This window comes from Apodemus sylvaticus, chromosome 19 (genome assembly GCF_947179515.1).
Source record: "Apodemus sylvaticus chromosome 19, mApoSyl1.1, whole genome shotgun sequence".
Classification (NCBI taxonomy): Eukaryota; Metazoa; Chordata; class Mammalia; order Rodentia; family Muridae; genus Apodemus; species Apodemus sylvaticus.
Window position 1 is genome coordinate 14490130 of NC_067490.1, and position 16021 is coordinate 14506150.

Here is a 16021-nt window from a genome sequence, read left to right on the forward strand (position 1 = left end):
TCCACCTTGCCTGATCCACAGTAGATAACTTTTCCTCATTGCAACCCCTCAGGAACCTCCGCACCTAGGAATGGGCACAGGAGGGCTCGCTCCAGTTTTGAGTGACACTTTGTTGACCACACAGGAAGCACCATGTCCATCAAAATGGGACAACAGCACACCTGAAATTTTTCTTCTTTCTCTGCAAGAATCTGGAGTGCGATATTTCTCCATGACCCACCAGCTCTTCTTAAGGGGATGTTACATGTCCCTTTGGAACTGAGGAATATGTGATCCTCTCATTTAGGATCCTGAATATCATACGCTGTGTTTCATAATTTTCATTGAAATCTGTCACTGCGATTTTGCACCAGGGAACCAGGACTCGACAGCCTTCTGTGCATAGCCCACCAGGAGAGAGTGATCTCCCAGCTTAGCTTTCACTTCTGGGCACAGAGGTGAGATCTCCACCTTCTTTCTAGAGGGGGCCAGCTAGGAGCACACAGGGCCTAAGATAAGTGGAGCAACTGGGATGGAAGTCTTCCTGCGGAAGTCTTCCTGCTGCCATTTGCACCAGGGAGCCACCTGGAAATTCCACAGCCTTCTGTGCATAGCCAGCCAGGAGAGAGAGAGAGAGCTCTCCCAGCAGTGCTTTCACTTGTGAGCTCATAGGAGTAAGGACACAGGCTTACAGGCCCACAGGAGGAATAAACTCCAGCCAGAGACAAAAATACCAACCAGCACCAGATGGTGAAAGGCAAACACAAGAACCCTACCAACAGAAACCAAGGCCACATGGCAACATCAGAACCCATTTCTCCAACCACAGCAAGTCCCAGATACCCCAACACACTGGAAAAGCAAGAGTTTGATTTAAAAATCCTATCTCATGATGCGTATAGAAGGCTTCAAGAAAGACTTAAATAACTCTCTTAAAGAAATACAGGAGAACATCAGTCAACAGGTAAAAAAGCCCCTAAAGAGGAAACACAAAAATCCCTTAAAGAAATACAGGAGATCATGGGCCAACAGGCAGAAGCCTTTAAAGAAGAAACATAAAAATCCCTTAAAGAATTACAGGAAAATCGTCACTGCAAAAGGGGCCATGGGAGGATTCCATGGTTTCTTTAAAAAGGTAACAGTGTAAAACAGAATGGATACATGCATGCATGGGGTCCTGGGATCAATGCCTTTTATGTATTTGTTTTTAAAAGGTAACACAAAGTCTGCTTGTGATTTGTTCAGATGTGAAATAATCAACCGAAAAATAGTCAAAATGGAATTAGCTTTTAAACCAAATATCAGTCAAAGTGAAACGATGGATAGAAGCCGTTAGTTTAAAAACAGCTAACTTTTAAAAATGTATCTATAATTAAATTTTCTATCCAGTTCTGAATTAACCACTTCGATCTTTGTTTTAACCATGACAGCATATGGTTATGAGAGTGACTTGCTGAATTTTAGAATATTTTAAGCTTCTGTTTCACTGTGCCATCTTGTTTCATAGACATGAGATAATATTAGATGTTATAATTGCTTTCAAAAATGGACTGTAAATTATAACTTCACTTTGGTTCTTGTGTTTGTTAGGGTATGTCAAAATGGAGTAAGATGGAGAATTTCAGCAGGGCCTCTGTCCAAATGACATGGTAAATGGGCTTCTGCCATGAAGAGAAACTGAAGTTTTCAGAAACTAAAGAAAGAGAAAGCTAAAAAATCAACCTAAGTCTCTGTTTCTGTCCCTCTCTGTCTCTGTCTCTCTCTGTCTCTCTGTCTCTCTGTCTCTCTCTCTCTCTCTCTCTCTCTCTCTCTGTCTCTCTCTCTCTCTCCTTCCTGTCCTCACTCCTACTCCTTCACTTTCCTGATTATAGACATAATGTGGCAAGCTAACACACTTCTACCACTGTGTCTTCTTTGCCATAGTGGACTATAAATCTTAGAACTGTAAGCCCAAATAACCCTTTTCTTCCTAAATTGTTGCTTGTCAGGTATTTGATCATAGGAGATGAAAAAAAGAAAGAAAGAGAAAGAAAGAAAGAAAGAAAGAAAGAAAGAAAGAAAGAAAGAAAGACAGACAGACAGACAGACAGACAGACAGGAAGGAAGGAAGGAAGGAAGGAAGGAAGGAAGAAAGAAAGAAAGAAAGAAAGAAAGAAAGAAAGAAAGAAAGAAAGAAAGAAAGAAAGAAAGAAAGAAAGAAAGAAAGAAAGAAAGAAAGAAAGAAAGAAAGAGAGAGAGAGAGGGGGGGGGGAGGGAGGGAGGGAGGGAGGGAGGGAAGGAAGGGAGGGAGGGAGGGAGGGAGGAAAGGAAGAAGGAAGGAAAGGAAGGAAGGAAGTAGATACATAAACAGGTATAGCTAATCTAGAATGAGACTACTACATGATAAATGAGCCATATAGACCACAAGAAATTATGGAGAGCGTATAAATGATAAACAATAAATAATAAAAGTGATAAACTGTTTATCTAAATTATAAACATGTGTGGACCTTTTTGGACCATTTTTTTTTAACATTGTTGCTGGTAAGCCTAGCTTTATAGCATCTGAAATGCAACTCAACAATTCATAGTGCTTCTTATTAAACCACTTCTAATTATTGAACCTAGAGGCCTAGAAGAGATAATACTCTAAGAAATTTGTAAGAGTTGTCATCCCAGGTTGGCCAGTCCAACACTAATGGGACATGGAGAGCGAGTCCTTGATGGATCACCTACTAATGATCTAAAATCATATTTAAAATTAATGCATATATTTTACTATAATAGTTTAAAAACATAATTTTCTTTAATATATTCAGGAGTTATTGTTAAATACTTAAAACCATTTTATTAAGCTATCATGAAGGAAATGAAATGTTAAGCGATAGATACCATTTTTTTCCTCCAAAAATTAGGCATCCATAGCATAAGTTGAGAGTTATTTATATTTCTCCTATAAGTAAAAAAAACCCTCATTGTGAAAGAGGTATGAATTATGTGAATGATGAAACAGAATTATAAAAATTTAGCATCTACTGTAATTACTGCACCCATTAATTGCAGTGCAAATATAATGAATACAAAGATCATTAAGCCAATCACATACTTACAGTATAGTAGAAATGTGCAAGTTTTGTAGGAGAAATTATATAAATGCAAAGAGCTAAAATTTCTATTTTGCTCCATTGATTTAAATGGCTCCAAGAGAATTCAAAGTGACCCACACAGCTCCTCTGTAACTTGTAATTCCTGTCTCTGATGAAGGTGAAGTTTCTAAAGCCTAACCCATGGGAAAAGAAAATCCTATGTAATCTATGTCAATCCTATGTAATATAACCATCATCACAGATATAGGGACTGTAAAATTGTTTAACTAATAAGTTAACATTAAATCTTTACTATTAGTGAATCAATTTTTATTATCCTGAGGGGACTGGAGTTTATCTGATTTTATGACCATGTTAAAAGATAGACCTCATTATATGAGTGAGAAGAATATCTAAAGTCATATGAAAATGCTGTGAAATGTGCCAATATTAGAATTTAATTTTCACATTTTCTTTTAAAAAATCAGCTTAATTTCCTGAACTTACAATTCCTCACATGTTAAACAGCCATGATCATGGACATGGAGCAATAGATGCGTATAAATGCTTGCTATTTATTTTTGAGAATTTAGTGAAAATCAGAGTTGGATTTGTATAAAATTGGTAAAATGTTCAGTCTCACACACACACACACATACACACACACACAGAGGCAATTCTTGTATTATCTTGTTGATTTTATATTACTGCACTATTTTAGGCTCTTTGAAGTACCATTTTAGCTTATAAGTACTTTTAATAATCCCCACAAAATAGGACATTATTAATTTGTTAAATAAAATTTTACAAAGTGTTTAGCAAGGTTAAGTTTCATTATAGTACATCAGATAATAATTAGTTATGTCATTAAAAGTATGTAAACCCATATCTATGAGCTATGAAAATGGATGGCCATTTTGTAGGCAGTGCTGTTTGTAAATGCCTGTTTTATTTCTTGATGTCTTAAAAGCCATGTGCTCATCCATCTCTTCCTTCACCAATGCAGAAAACTGTGTTATCTTTTCACTGAATACCAAACTTCTATGCCCTGTTTTCCTTCTTTAGCAATAATTATTTTATTAAAAAAAAAAAAAACTCTGACCTGTAATGACTGTTGTGTCATTCGGTTACTCATCTTAACTGATTATGTGAAGGCTCTTATGGAGAAGGTATTAATAGGTGTCCATCTACAAGGATAATAATATTTATAATCACCCATAGTGTTACCATATAGTTACCATAATGTTATGGTGACATGCCTAAATTTAGCTTAGTGTATCATCATAATGATAATGATAACCCTCATAATGAGATAATATTATTAATCATGAAATGATCATCACAATCATCATAATGATAATGGTAACATCATCGCAATCATTACATCATTCTCATTATGAACAGCAGTAATGATGTAACATCACCATCATAACCAGCAGCAACATAATCCCAAAAAAATCACTATCACTGCTACACCCAAGATCACCCTTACCATCATCCTCCACCATCCCCAACATCATCATCATGGTCATCACCATTACTATCACCAACATCACTATCAACTCTATTACCTTTGGCACCATCCAACCACAACCATCATAAACACCATCACAATCATTGGCATGGTAGCCAATCATCATCATGATTATAGCCATCGCCAGCACTGTCATCATCAAAACAAATCTCAAAGGTCTTCTATGTTCCAAATAACTTTATGCTAAAGTGATTATTTCATTCATACCTCATAGAAATTCACAAGATGTTGTTATCATAAACCCCTGGGATGGATATGGATTATCTGCTATTGGTTGTTTAGAAATTTTATGTGGAGACTGTGTCACTTACCCATGTCCCAGCTGCTGTTGGAACTCTCATTTAACTGATGCAATCTCAAGCTTGATTTTAATTCTGATTAAAGCAATCCTGACAGACCAGCCTTCCTTCCTGGGACTTATGGAAGCCACCAGTCTCAAGCTCTTCCCTGTATCCATCTCTAGCTAAAATCCTCCAAGACAGAAGCTTTGATAACTCCCTTAAGAGTAAGTAATCCACGGGTCCCAAGATGGGTTTTTGAGACCTCACCTAACAGAATGAAAATTGCAGGGTGCAAATATTATCTACACTGAATTGACTGATACTACATACATTCCAAATCGCTTCCCAACTTCTTAATCCCCCGTTCTAAAAAATTCCTTCATTTGTAAAATTGAAAATGATAATTGCAGAAAGGCCAAAAAAATTTTAATCATTAATAGGCTCAACCCTTTGAAAAATCTAAAGCAGGATTAAATGTTAATATTACTAATCTTCTTAAGTAGAAAAAAATGTGGCAAATTTCCTACGTCTGTAACCAGCTTCATTACCCTTTCGTTTAAGTAGCCAAGTTGCAAAATCACAAAATGTGTTTCCAGTTGGTTAAACATATGGTTGGCTCCATTTACAAGCAACCCTCATGAATGTTACATCCTATGGCAAATATGTTTGCTGCTCTTCTGGAATTGTGCACTTTGTTTTAAATTTTCATCTCCTTGGTTGTGTGCTCACCCTGTATTTTATTTAATTTCAACAAACATGTCTCAGTCCAGGAATTTATATGCTTACTGAATGTAGGAAGTCAAAGTCACCTAGGCCAAGAACGCTGGCATGTATGATGACAAGCAAAATAAGATTGAAAACCGTAGGATCCAGTTTTGACGAAAGTGGAGTAAAATTTTAGCAGGGTCTGTATTTCTAAGGTTTCTGGCTATTTTCTTAAAGATAGGAATATAATTTGGGGTTATAATAATAAGAGGGAGAAAATGTACTAATATGAAATGCATTATATAAATTATGTATTTATTTTGAAGCAAGAGACTAATACATTGGAGGTAAACATTCTATAATAACAGTATTTTCAATACAATGTGATCCTATAGCAATGGTGAGGGTATATAAATTGTTGAGCAGGTTCTACAATTATGATGACACGATCTACTCCATATGGGACTATATTCATCCCTATGGCCTTTCAACCATAGAAAATATTCAAACCACTGAACTCAGAACCATCTGAGCAGCAGGAAGGAGCTTTGAGATACTTCTAAAAGCCATGGCTTTGTGCCAAGCTTCCTTACACCTTCAAGGGCCATTGCATTCTGTTGAATCCTGATCCTTTCAGAAGTGAGCCAGGTCCCTCAAATACCATCGCGTGAATATCTCGTAAAATGACAGAAAAGATTTTTTTATCACATTGCAAAAATATTCTTGGATCGTGAAATCTGTTCTAATGTGACCGCATAATCAGTTAGAGCATTTGCTTTAAGAGGTAGCTTATTGAGTTTGAAGACTGTTTTCTTATTTTCTGTCTTCTAGAACATACCGCTAAGGAGTCATCTGTCAGATCTGAAGTTCCCTGAGGCCCGGCTTGGGCTGAATGCGCAGATGTGGATGCTCAGTCTGTGTGGGTTGAATCACTCTCAAAACAGGAAAGGGAACAGAAATGGAAAGAGAAGAAAACAAAAAGAGAAGTAAAGAAAATAAAAAAGGGAGAAATAGGGGATCAGAAAGGAGGTGGAACTAAAGACATATTTCATTTTCAGTGTGCACTAAAGAGCCTGGTCCCTGGTCTCTGGCTAGTATGTGAATGTTGATTGTATTGTATTGTATTGTATTGTATTGTATTGTATTGTATTGTATTGTATTGTATTGCATTGCATTGCATTGCATTGCATTGCATTGCATTGCATTGCATTGCATTGCATTGCATTGCATTGCATTGCATTATATCATATTATATTATATTATATCATATCATATCATATCATATCATATATTATATGTATGGGATAGATCTGGGTGATTGCCCTACTCTGTGGGGCTGCATGGTATTGAAGATACTTAAAAACCAGTTCTACTGTCCAAAGTATGACTACCTGGTCTGCCCTCCTCTTGGGCCTCATGAAACCCCATGGCAAATAAAAACAAACAAACAAAAAAAAAAACGTGTTTACTGTTTTATTGCCTATTAACTATTAGTGGAAAAGACCACCTGAGTCTTCTCTGCTGATGCTGTAGGCCATCACATTGTCACTTTTCTGAGTTGGACTCAAACCCTTTCGTGTTTCTACCATAGAAACCCCTATGACTTCGTGGTCCTCATGTATTGCCTGCCGATATACTCAGTGGATGACAGCTGAATAAAAGCAAAATAAGACATTTTTAAAAATTAAAATAGCCAACGCGTAAAAGAAAGCTTGTATAATTCCAGAAAGCCTGGGAGACTGGTTTATATTGGTTAGGATAATAGCTACTTTGTCTGATTTCAGCTTAAATCTCATTAAAATGGGAGTCACCATCCAGAGACCATTTACAGAGGCTTGAGGAGGGGTAAAATAAAATGCCTTGTACCACCCAAACTTCTCTCCATTTTACTTCCAAAAATAAAAAAATTAAAAATAAATTTAAAAAAGTGGAAAACAAGGGCCAAGTGGAGCATTCCTAAGGGGGGAAATGTGCTAAAAATGAGGACAGAATTTTAGTTTAATCACTCCACAAAAAATTGTTACTAACAAAGAAAGCCTCACAAGGAAATAAAACTGCTTCCATCCATACAGCAGCTAAATAGTAACATTTAGCTTCCTGTCAAAAACATAGGCCATAGCTTTCCTCAGAAATTCTCTTGTTCAACCTTCTATGTATCCACTTAAATTTATTAAAAGTCCAATAGGCAAATTGCCACTCAGGTTTTTTCAGGAATAAGTACAACAAGGAGTTAATGGTTCAATTAACCAAATTAAAGTATAAGAATTTTAAAAATTCAATTCTGCAAACTTTCCTTTCTTTTTTTCTGAAAAATTATCCCTGAAAAGTATCCTGAGTTCCTGAGGGAGGGGTTTGAAGATATATGGACACAGTAGGCTGGGGACCTAATAGTAAACATAATTCTGCTCCTTTTAAATAAATATGTGCATTAGTAATAATTGAATGGCACTGGATGCTTTATCTTCAGGAAATGAGAATTATTGTTGCCCACAAACAGATATGCAATGATGATCATCTAACCACAAATGGTAACTAAATACACACAAAAAAAGTTATGGAATTTATTGGGATGGAAAACAGAAATATGACTCTGATTTACTCTATAGAATTCACCAGCTATGCTACATAGTTCTGCATCTATATAAAGCATATGTTCAAATGAACACCTACTTTTCATAGACTGAGTTCTACCCATGTGAATAAAGGGTTCTGACTTGTAAGGTCTCACTACAGGTAATAGCTGTGGCCATAGAAAACATTTACTGGGATATGTGGAGAATTTCGGGTAGGGAAGTAAATTCTCTTGTTGGCTAGAAGTACTCATAAAAGAACTGTAAAGGTAAAACACAATAAAGAGGATTTTGTTAACTTCTTAGCTCACTGTCCTATTTAATTACCACTCCAAATGCATGTTCCCTTTTCCCTCACCCTTTCTGCATGTGCCCAGGGGGAGCCTGAAAACCTGCTGGGCTGTCACTCCAGGCTCCTTAACATTTTGACCCCACATGGACTTAATTCATGAGAAAAGCATAGAGGGCAGCTGCCATCTTGGTCTCCTGAAACCATCCATCCTGACCAACCATTACCAGTCATGCCAGAAGCTGTTGCACAAAGCCTCTCTTACATGTTTTGGTCATTTGTAACTCTGTCGCTTCCAGAGAGAAGGATGTTGCCAGGCCTGTGTAATGTTGACCCCAAATACTTATGGTATTGTTTTAAGTTTCCAGGAGTGCCCAATCATCATCATCATCACCATCATCATCATCATCAGCGCCATCACCATCATCATCATCGTCATCATCATCATCATCATCATCATCATCATCGCCATTACCATGATCATATTTCTCAATTGCCACATTTGATCAAACTGTAAGTCTTTGATTTGGGAATTTAAACACTTTGATCTATATGTCTTTTTCTTGACAGACTTAATCTATTGACTTGAAAGGAAATGATCACAGTATTTTTAAATAATAACCTCTCCACCAGTTAATCATCACATCAACCACTTTATCTAGTTACATTTGCATCTCCCGTGTATAATTAGCATATGAAATATAGCTGATGCAATTTATAAAATAAGGCATGTATGAATCTGGTACATTAAAATAGGAAAGCACCTTTTCAAACACATTGAAAGTATTATTTAAATGACTGAACAGTGCTACTAGAAATACTTGCTAAGGAAAAAAATCTTGGATGTGTGCTTTGATTTAAACATAGAAACATTTATTTTGTCCATTCATTAGAAGACCGTAATGGAAATCAAACTAATATCCAACTTTATAATTGCTGATTATGGAAAACAAAGAAATGAAATGTATGTTTTAAAATACTCAGTGACCCAGATATCGAAATATAAAATATCCGGAGGAAGCATAGATCTATCTTTAAACAAGATTTCTTTCTGAAAACTTCATTTCAGTTGGTTTTGATATTTTAAAAAAACTAAAGAGATAACATTTTCACTGTAAAAAAAAAAAAAGTAGTTTTAGTTTTCTGCCACAGCAGACACTTGTTGCAATTTTCTGCTGCCCCCCATCCTGTTCAAAATCATCATGCGTGATTTATGTATCAAGAAAAAAGAATCAGCAAATTCAATTTTAAAAGTGAAAATAAAAAGTCATGTAACAGAAGAGACAAAGATGAGCTAGGCCCTTCTCTGTCTCTGATAAAGAGTGTGGCTTATGGAGTCTGGCCTCAGTTTTAGGAAATAAAGAGAATTTGTTGATCAGATCTGAAAATACAAGACAGAGAATAGCTAACTTTATAAGATAATTCCCTTAGCTTTCACAAGAAAATAGAAGAATGGTCTGATCACATCTTATCAATCATTGTGGGAGAAATTTTCAAAGGACTGCTTGAAACTGAAAAGTTCTCTGGAGATGTTTCCCTAAACTATGGAAGACTAATATCTAAGTGTTAGCAAGCAATGATCCAGAGACCCTCGTGTAAGGATCTTAGAGGGTTGACTCAAAGCATGGAATTTCTGGACTCCTGAGTCACTGGAAACATAAGTAACATAAGTAATTTTAGGCTGTTCAGTCCTAGTCTGGAAATACCTGTAGAAGACAGGATTACGAAGCCATCTCTCCTTCAGCCTCAAAACTCCTGCCGTAGCCTGTACAATATAAACATAAGAGAGCATAACAAAGTCTACTTAGAGTGTCCTCCACCTCACAGAGGATACAGAAACAAAACACTAGTACTTAGTAGACTGGGTAACTCCATAGATTCTCTCAGGAAGATTTTTTATATGACAAAGGGAAGAATTGTGTTATATTTGGGAAGTGTTTGGTGGATTATCAGTAAGACACAACCAACTCCATTTGTTCAAGTCACACTCTAAAAATAGGAACAGAAAACACAAACTTACATAGTAAAATATCCCTGAACTGTATCTGTGATGGTTTGTATATGCTTGGCCCAGGGAGTGGCACTATTTGGAGGTGTGGCCTTGTTGGAGTGGGTGTGTCACTGTGGGCTCCGGCTTTAAGACCCTACTCCTAGGTGCCTGGAGGTCAGTCTTCCACTAGCAGCCTTCAGATGAAGATGTAGAACTATCAGCCCTGCCTGCACCATGTCTGCCTGAATGTTGCCATAATTCTGCTTTGATTATAATGAACTGAACCTCTGAACCTGTAAGCCAGCCCCAATTAAATGTTATCCTTAAAAGAGTTGCCTTGGTCATGGTGCCTGTTCACAGCAGTAAAACCCTAACTAAGACAATATCCATGAAGGAAAGCTGATGTGATTGGTTAACTGCAATGGAAAGTTTGATCATTAAAGGGAAGGACAAAGAGGTGACACAGGCAGCTCATGCTAACAGGCACTTTTGACTTTTTCAGTGTTTTGAAAATGACAAATTTTAAGCAACTCTTTACTCATAGCTTAGGTGAATTCTAAATGTGTCTGCATAGACCACTGTCTTTCAAAACACCATTCTAACTATGGCTGACATCTCTCAAAGTGTTCTCTACTCAAAACTGACCTATAGGAGCATTTGATCTTTCAAATAGTTTTGGAGTCCCAGGGAACACATCCTAATTCCCAAGGATACATAGAACCTCACAGCCTTTCTAATGTGGCAAGCAATGTCTTTTGAAGAAATTTGAGGAGCAGAGTAGAGATACACATGGGTGATATCCAGAGATGGTAAGAACCAGCTGTCTCACTCTATTGGTCCTGGCAATGGAACTCTCATATATATCATCCATGGGTTATTGATTTTGAGTCATTAAATTTCACTGAAATTTGTTAAACATGAAAACTCTACATATATAATTTTCCATGCTGGAGTCCCTTCCAAAATCATTGGAACCTCAGCCAAATATCACTCAAGATCATATAATAGGGAAAGGGGGAACAGATTCATTATTAAGGAATGTTTTTTCTTTCTTTTTTTTTTTGTTTCCTATTTGAGAACTGAGTTTTAACCCTAAAGCATCATACATGCTGAGGATGCTGTGTGCAACTGGACTAAACCCTTGGCCATCTGTAAGAGATCTTGATTTCACAAAATCCCCAAAATCTAGTAGCTTTGATCCTGTTCATATTTGCATTGTATTCTGTGAGTATTCTACAGAAAATAAGAAATGTTTCAATCATATTCCTTCTCCAGTCCTCCATCCTATGCATGTCAGACCATGCTCACACGGCATCCTATCCCAGGGCAGAAAGTAGATCCAGAATGTGGAATATTCTTGTGGGTTTGGGTACAAAATGGACACTATACTCATGAGCTCACAACATCTGTCTTTGTCTGCATAAGATCAAGCCAGCTAACATTCCAGCATGGATGGATTCAGTAGGTCTCAAATGTGGCTTAAAGGTCTCCAACTTGGAGCTTTACCTGTCACAACACCTGAGCCAATGGCTTAATACAAGTCCAAGGAATATGGGTGTGACAGTGTCCCTAGGTCTCAGTACATCTTTGGAAAAAAATTTCATCTATATCTTCTTGGCCATCAAAATAAAATAACAAGCATTTTCTGTGACATAGCTTATTATGACAGTTAATTTAACCTGCACTGCCCATTATAATCTATACAGGTTAATGTGCAACTGAATCCTAAAAACAAAATAAACCATTGAGCTTCCATTCTTTTTCAGCACACTTATGCCCAGGCACATGTGAAATAAGGATCTATGAAATCATTTTGCATAATCATTGCTCTCCATGATGTTCATTGTTTAGACATGATCTGAAGGCAAATGCTGTTTTATTAAGGTTACCTGTAGAAAATGAACATTGGACACTGAAACTGTTAACACCGTTAACCAGAGCAGTAGAAACAGACTTAGGTGATTTCATGAATGTTTTCGGTGACATTGAAGAGCAAAGAACCTAAAAATACCAAGGAAAAACAGAACTTGATCTTCCAACATTGGGCATTTTACATCAGCAATCTCTACAAATGAGACAGGCATTCATTTTTTCGGGAAAATGTTAGAGCTGACTCTATTTGGAGGAATATTGTAGCTCTGAACCTGGCTAGGAGATAACTGAATGTCCCAGGAAGTAAAATCTTTAACCAAAAAAAGCTCTCAACCAGTGTTGAGAGTGTAACCAGAATACCACCAAATGTCCTAAATAATTGAGTGTCTAGGATGACAACAACCTGGGTAATTAACAGCTTGCCAGAAACCTGTCACTATCTCAGTAGAATTCCATGTTGGTTCCCAACAAATCTAAACTCAATGTGAAATTTTATTGAAAAGGCATAACCTCAAATCTAGACGGTCCATGCAAGTTACAAAGGGAAGGCATTCTTGAATGATTGTGTATCTGTGGACTCAAATAATGTTGGTTTCTGGATGACCTTTCCTTCAATCTCTGCTCCATTTTCTGTCCCTGCCTTTCCTTTAGACAGGAACAATGCTAGGGTTAAAAGTTTTGAGATGAGTGATAGTCCCAAATCTCAACTAGGGCCGTGCCTATCTACTAGTGATGGTCTCTACAGGTTCTAGGATCCATTTTATCTGCAGACACCAAACCCTGACACTATTGCTGATGCCAAGAAGCACTTGATGACAGGAGCCTGGTATGGCTGTCCCCTGAGAGGCTCTACCAGCCAATGACTAATACAGATGCAGATACTCACAGCCAACCATTGGACTGAGCCCAGGGGTCCCAATGGAAGAGCTAGGGGAAGGACTGAAAGAGCTGAAGGGAATTACAACCCCATAGGAAGAACAGTACCAACTGTCATATGTACATATGTAGCAGATGCATATGTATCTGGAATCAAATAAGGCCCTTGGTCCTGTGAGGCAAAGGAGGGGGGTTAGATAAGGAGGTTAGAGGGAACATTGTAAAGGGGATATCATTTGAAATGTAAGTGAATAAAATCATTAATAAAAAACAATGTTGGTATTAGAATCAGTATTTATTATTATTTATACCTGACCCTACATAAGAAAGAGTTGGAATTGAGACCCACAGCAAATGCCTCCCAAAGACAAAAACAGCTTCACTGTGGACACTAAGAGGGATGAATGGGACAAATAAAAAGCATAATCGAAAAATGGATTGTTTGTATTCTTTAGAATATAGGCCTCATCTTACAGCAGGAAGGTTGATTACCTACTCTGGGATAGTCAACTTTCTAGCAAATCGGTTCTGTACTAAAACTCTCCATTAGGACTGCAGAGATGGAGTTAAATCACCTGCCAACCTATGCCAAAGATCTGAGTTTGATCTCCAGAACCCATGTTGTAGAGTTGACCTATGTCATGTATACAAGTACACATACATGTCTATACATATACATAGAGATAGACACCCCCCCCCACACACACACAGAGAATAAATATAAGAAAACAAAAGTCCTATTTAAAACAAAGCAGTTAATACCCCTCTTTGTTTCTACTTAAGTGAAAATAAATACCAAAAGATAATGTTCAGGATTCCTGTTTGGGTTGTTGGTGATAAGGACCTCCATTTCTTTTGCTTTCCGACCTGTCTATGCTCTAACCAAGCACCTTGAATGGGTCTCTCAAATCCCCACTCATCAATTCCTAGCATTATCCATCCCCACCTCTACTGCCTCTACCTACAAACTCTTAACGTGCACAGCTCATCAAAAGAGAGAGGGCATCCATTTCCATGGGATGAATATTAACAGCAGCTTTAATTCCCACAGCGACTCTGATCCTTCTTCAATAGTAATGGCGTCCAACAAAACACACTACATGCCCTCTTCCAATAAGAAAGCAGGCAAAATTCTATAAAGTGATTTAAGTCTTTTGTTATTTAAATCTTAAAATGTCAAGCCTGTATCATCATTCGGTAGCCAGAAAGTTTAGATTGCACCCTCTTTCTGGCAGATGGGCAATTCCCATTTTCCTCCATTATCTGGGCAATGTTGGGATCCATTCAGTTTTTGAGATGGTAGAGGATTCATACGCATTCATTAATTTTACAGCTGCTCTTTCTGTTTCACGGGGAATCATAAAAAAATGGTCTGTTAGGCTGGTAGGGGTACCACACAGTAGTGAGAGACTGGACCATGAAGGAATTCCTTCTGCTACTTTAAATGCACTGGCAGTAAAATGGGACACAGAAATGCCTTTGATAGGGGGTTTCATCTTTATGGTACTTCTATAACAAAAATGACCTATAGTAGAATAACCCAAAATACTCTTTATTTCCTCATAAAAACTCAATACAGATTTAACTACAACATTATAAGGATCCAAATTTGAATAACCTTGAAATAATAATATTTTCATACTGTGGTGTTAAAACTTTGAAACTGTATATAGCTTTTATACACAGCCAACCTCAACACACAGGGGACTACAAAAACCAAAGTGTTTGACTTATTTCCAAAATCCATCTTGGGGGTGATTATACTGATTTTTTTTCCTCTAAGTTAACTTAACAGAAAGTATAAGAATCATTCCAATGTGTTATTGTAAATTTGAGGTTATCAAGGTAGGAAGACACCATCATTGACTGTAATGTCACATGATTAAAATGTACACACTGCCCTGCAGAAATAATGACAAATTATACTTTTCAAAGTAGCACGAAATGACTTTCCATTTAATAGAAGCCCTAAAGGTTAATTTGGAGCTGGAATTTTAACATTAGATACTAAGCCATTCAACAAGTGGTCAGCAGAAAATTGGTTATTTGAGGAGGTTTTTTTGACATCAGACATTTTTCAATATTTTCTTATAATTAGCCCAGCCACAATCAAAGATTCAAAAACAGAGGGTGGTGTGAACATACAGATGACTGTATAATGGGAGAGACTTTATGCAAATATTTAAAGGCAAAATTAGAACAAGAAATGTTGGTAGATTTGACATAAGCATTTAAAATATGAATGTACAGCTTTTTCTATCCAAAGTTGAACAAAAGAAACTAAATCATAAAAATGTGAGTAAAGAATCAATTTATAGTCACACATAATAGTTAAAAACTTGTTTTATTTTTTTAAAAAAAAATAGAGCTTATCTTTATAAAGCACAACATGAGAAATGTGTCTTGGTAGTGGCAAATCGGTGGTTGTCGGAATAATCCTGACCAATAGGATGTTTTTCTGAGAAAGTAACTAAAGGGTGTGTATCTAAAATAGGTGCAGTATCAACCAAGCAGACCCCATCCCACCCCACCTCCTGAGTTCCCAGGGACTAAGCCAAGGAGTACACATGGTTGTGGCTGTATATGTAGCAGAGGATGGCCTTGTCAGGCATCAGTGGGAGGAGAGGTCCTTCGTCCTATGAAGGCTCAAAAGATGCCTAATGTAGGGGAATCAAGGGCAGGAAGGTAGGAGTATGTGGGTGGGTAGGTGGAGGAACACCCTCATAGAAGCGAGGTTGGGGGATGGCATAGGGGTGTTTCTGGGAGATGGGGAAACAAGGTGGGTGGAAGCACTTGGGCTAGAAAGATGGCTCAGCAGTTAAGAGCACTAACTGCTCTTCCAAAGATCCTGAGTTCAAAT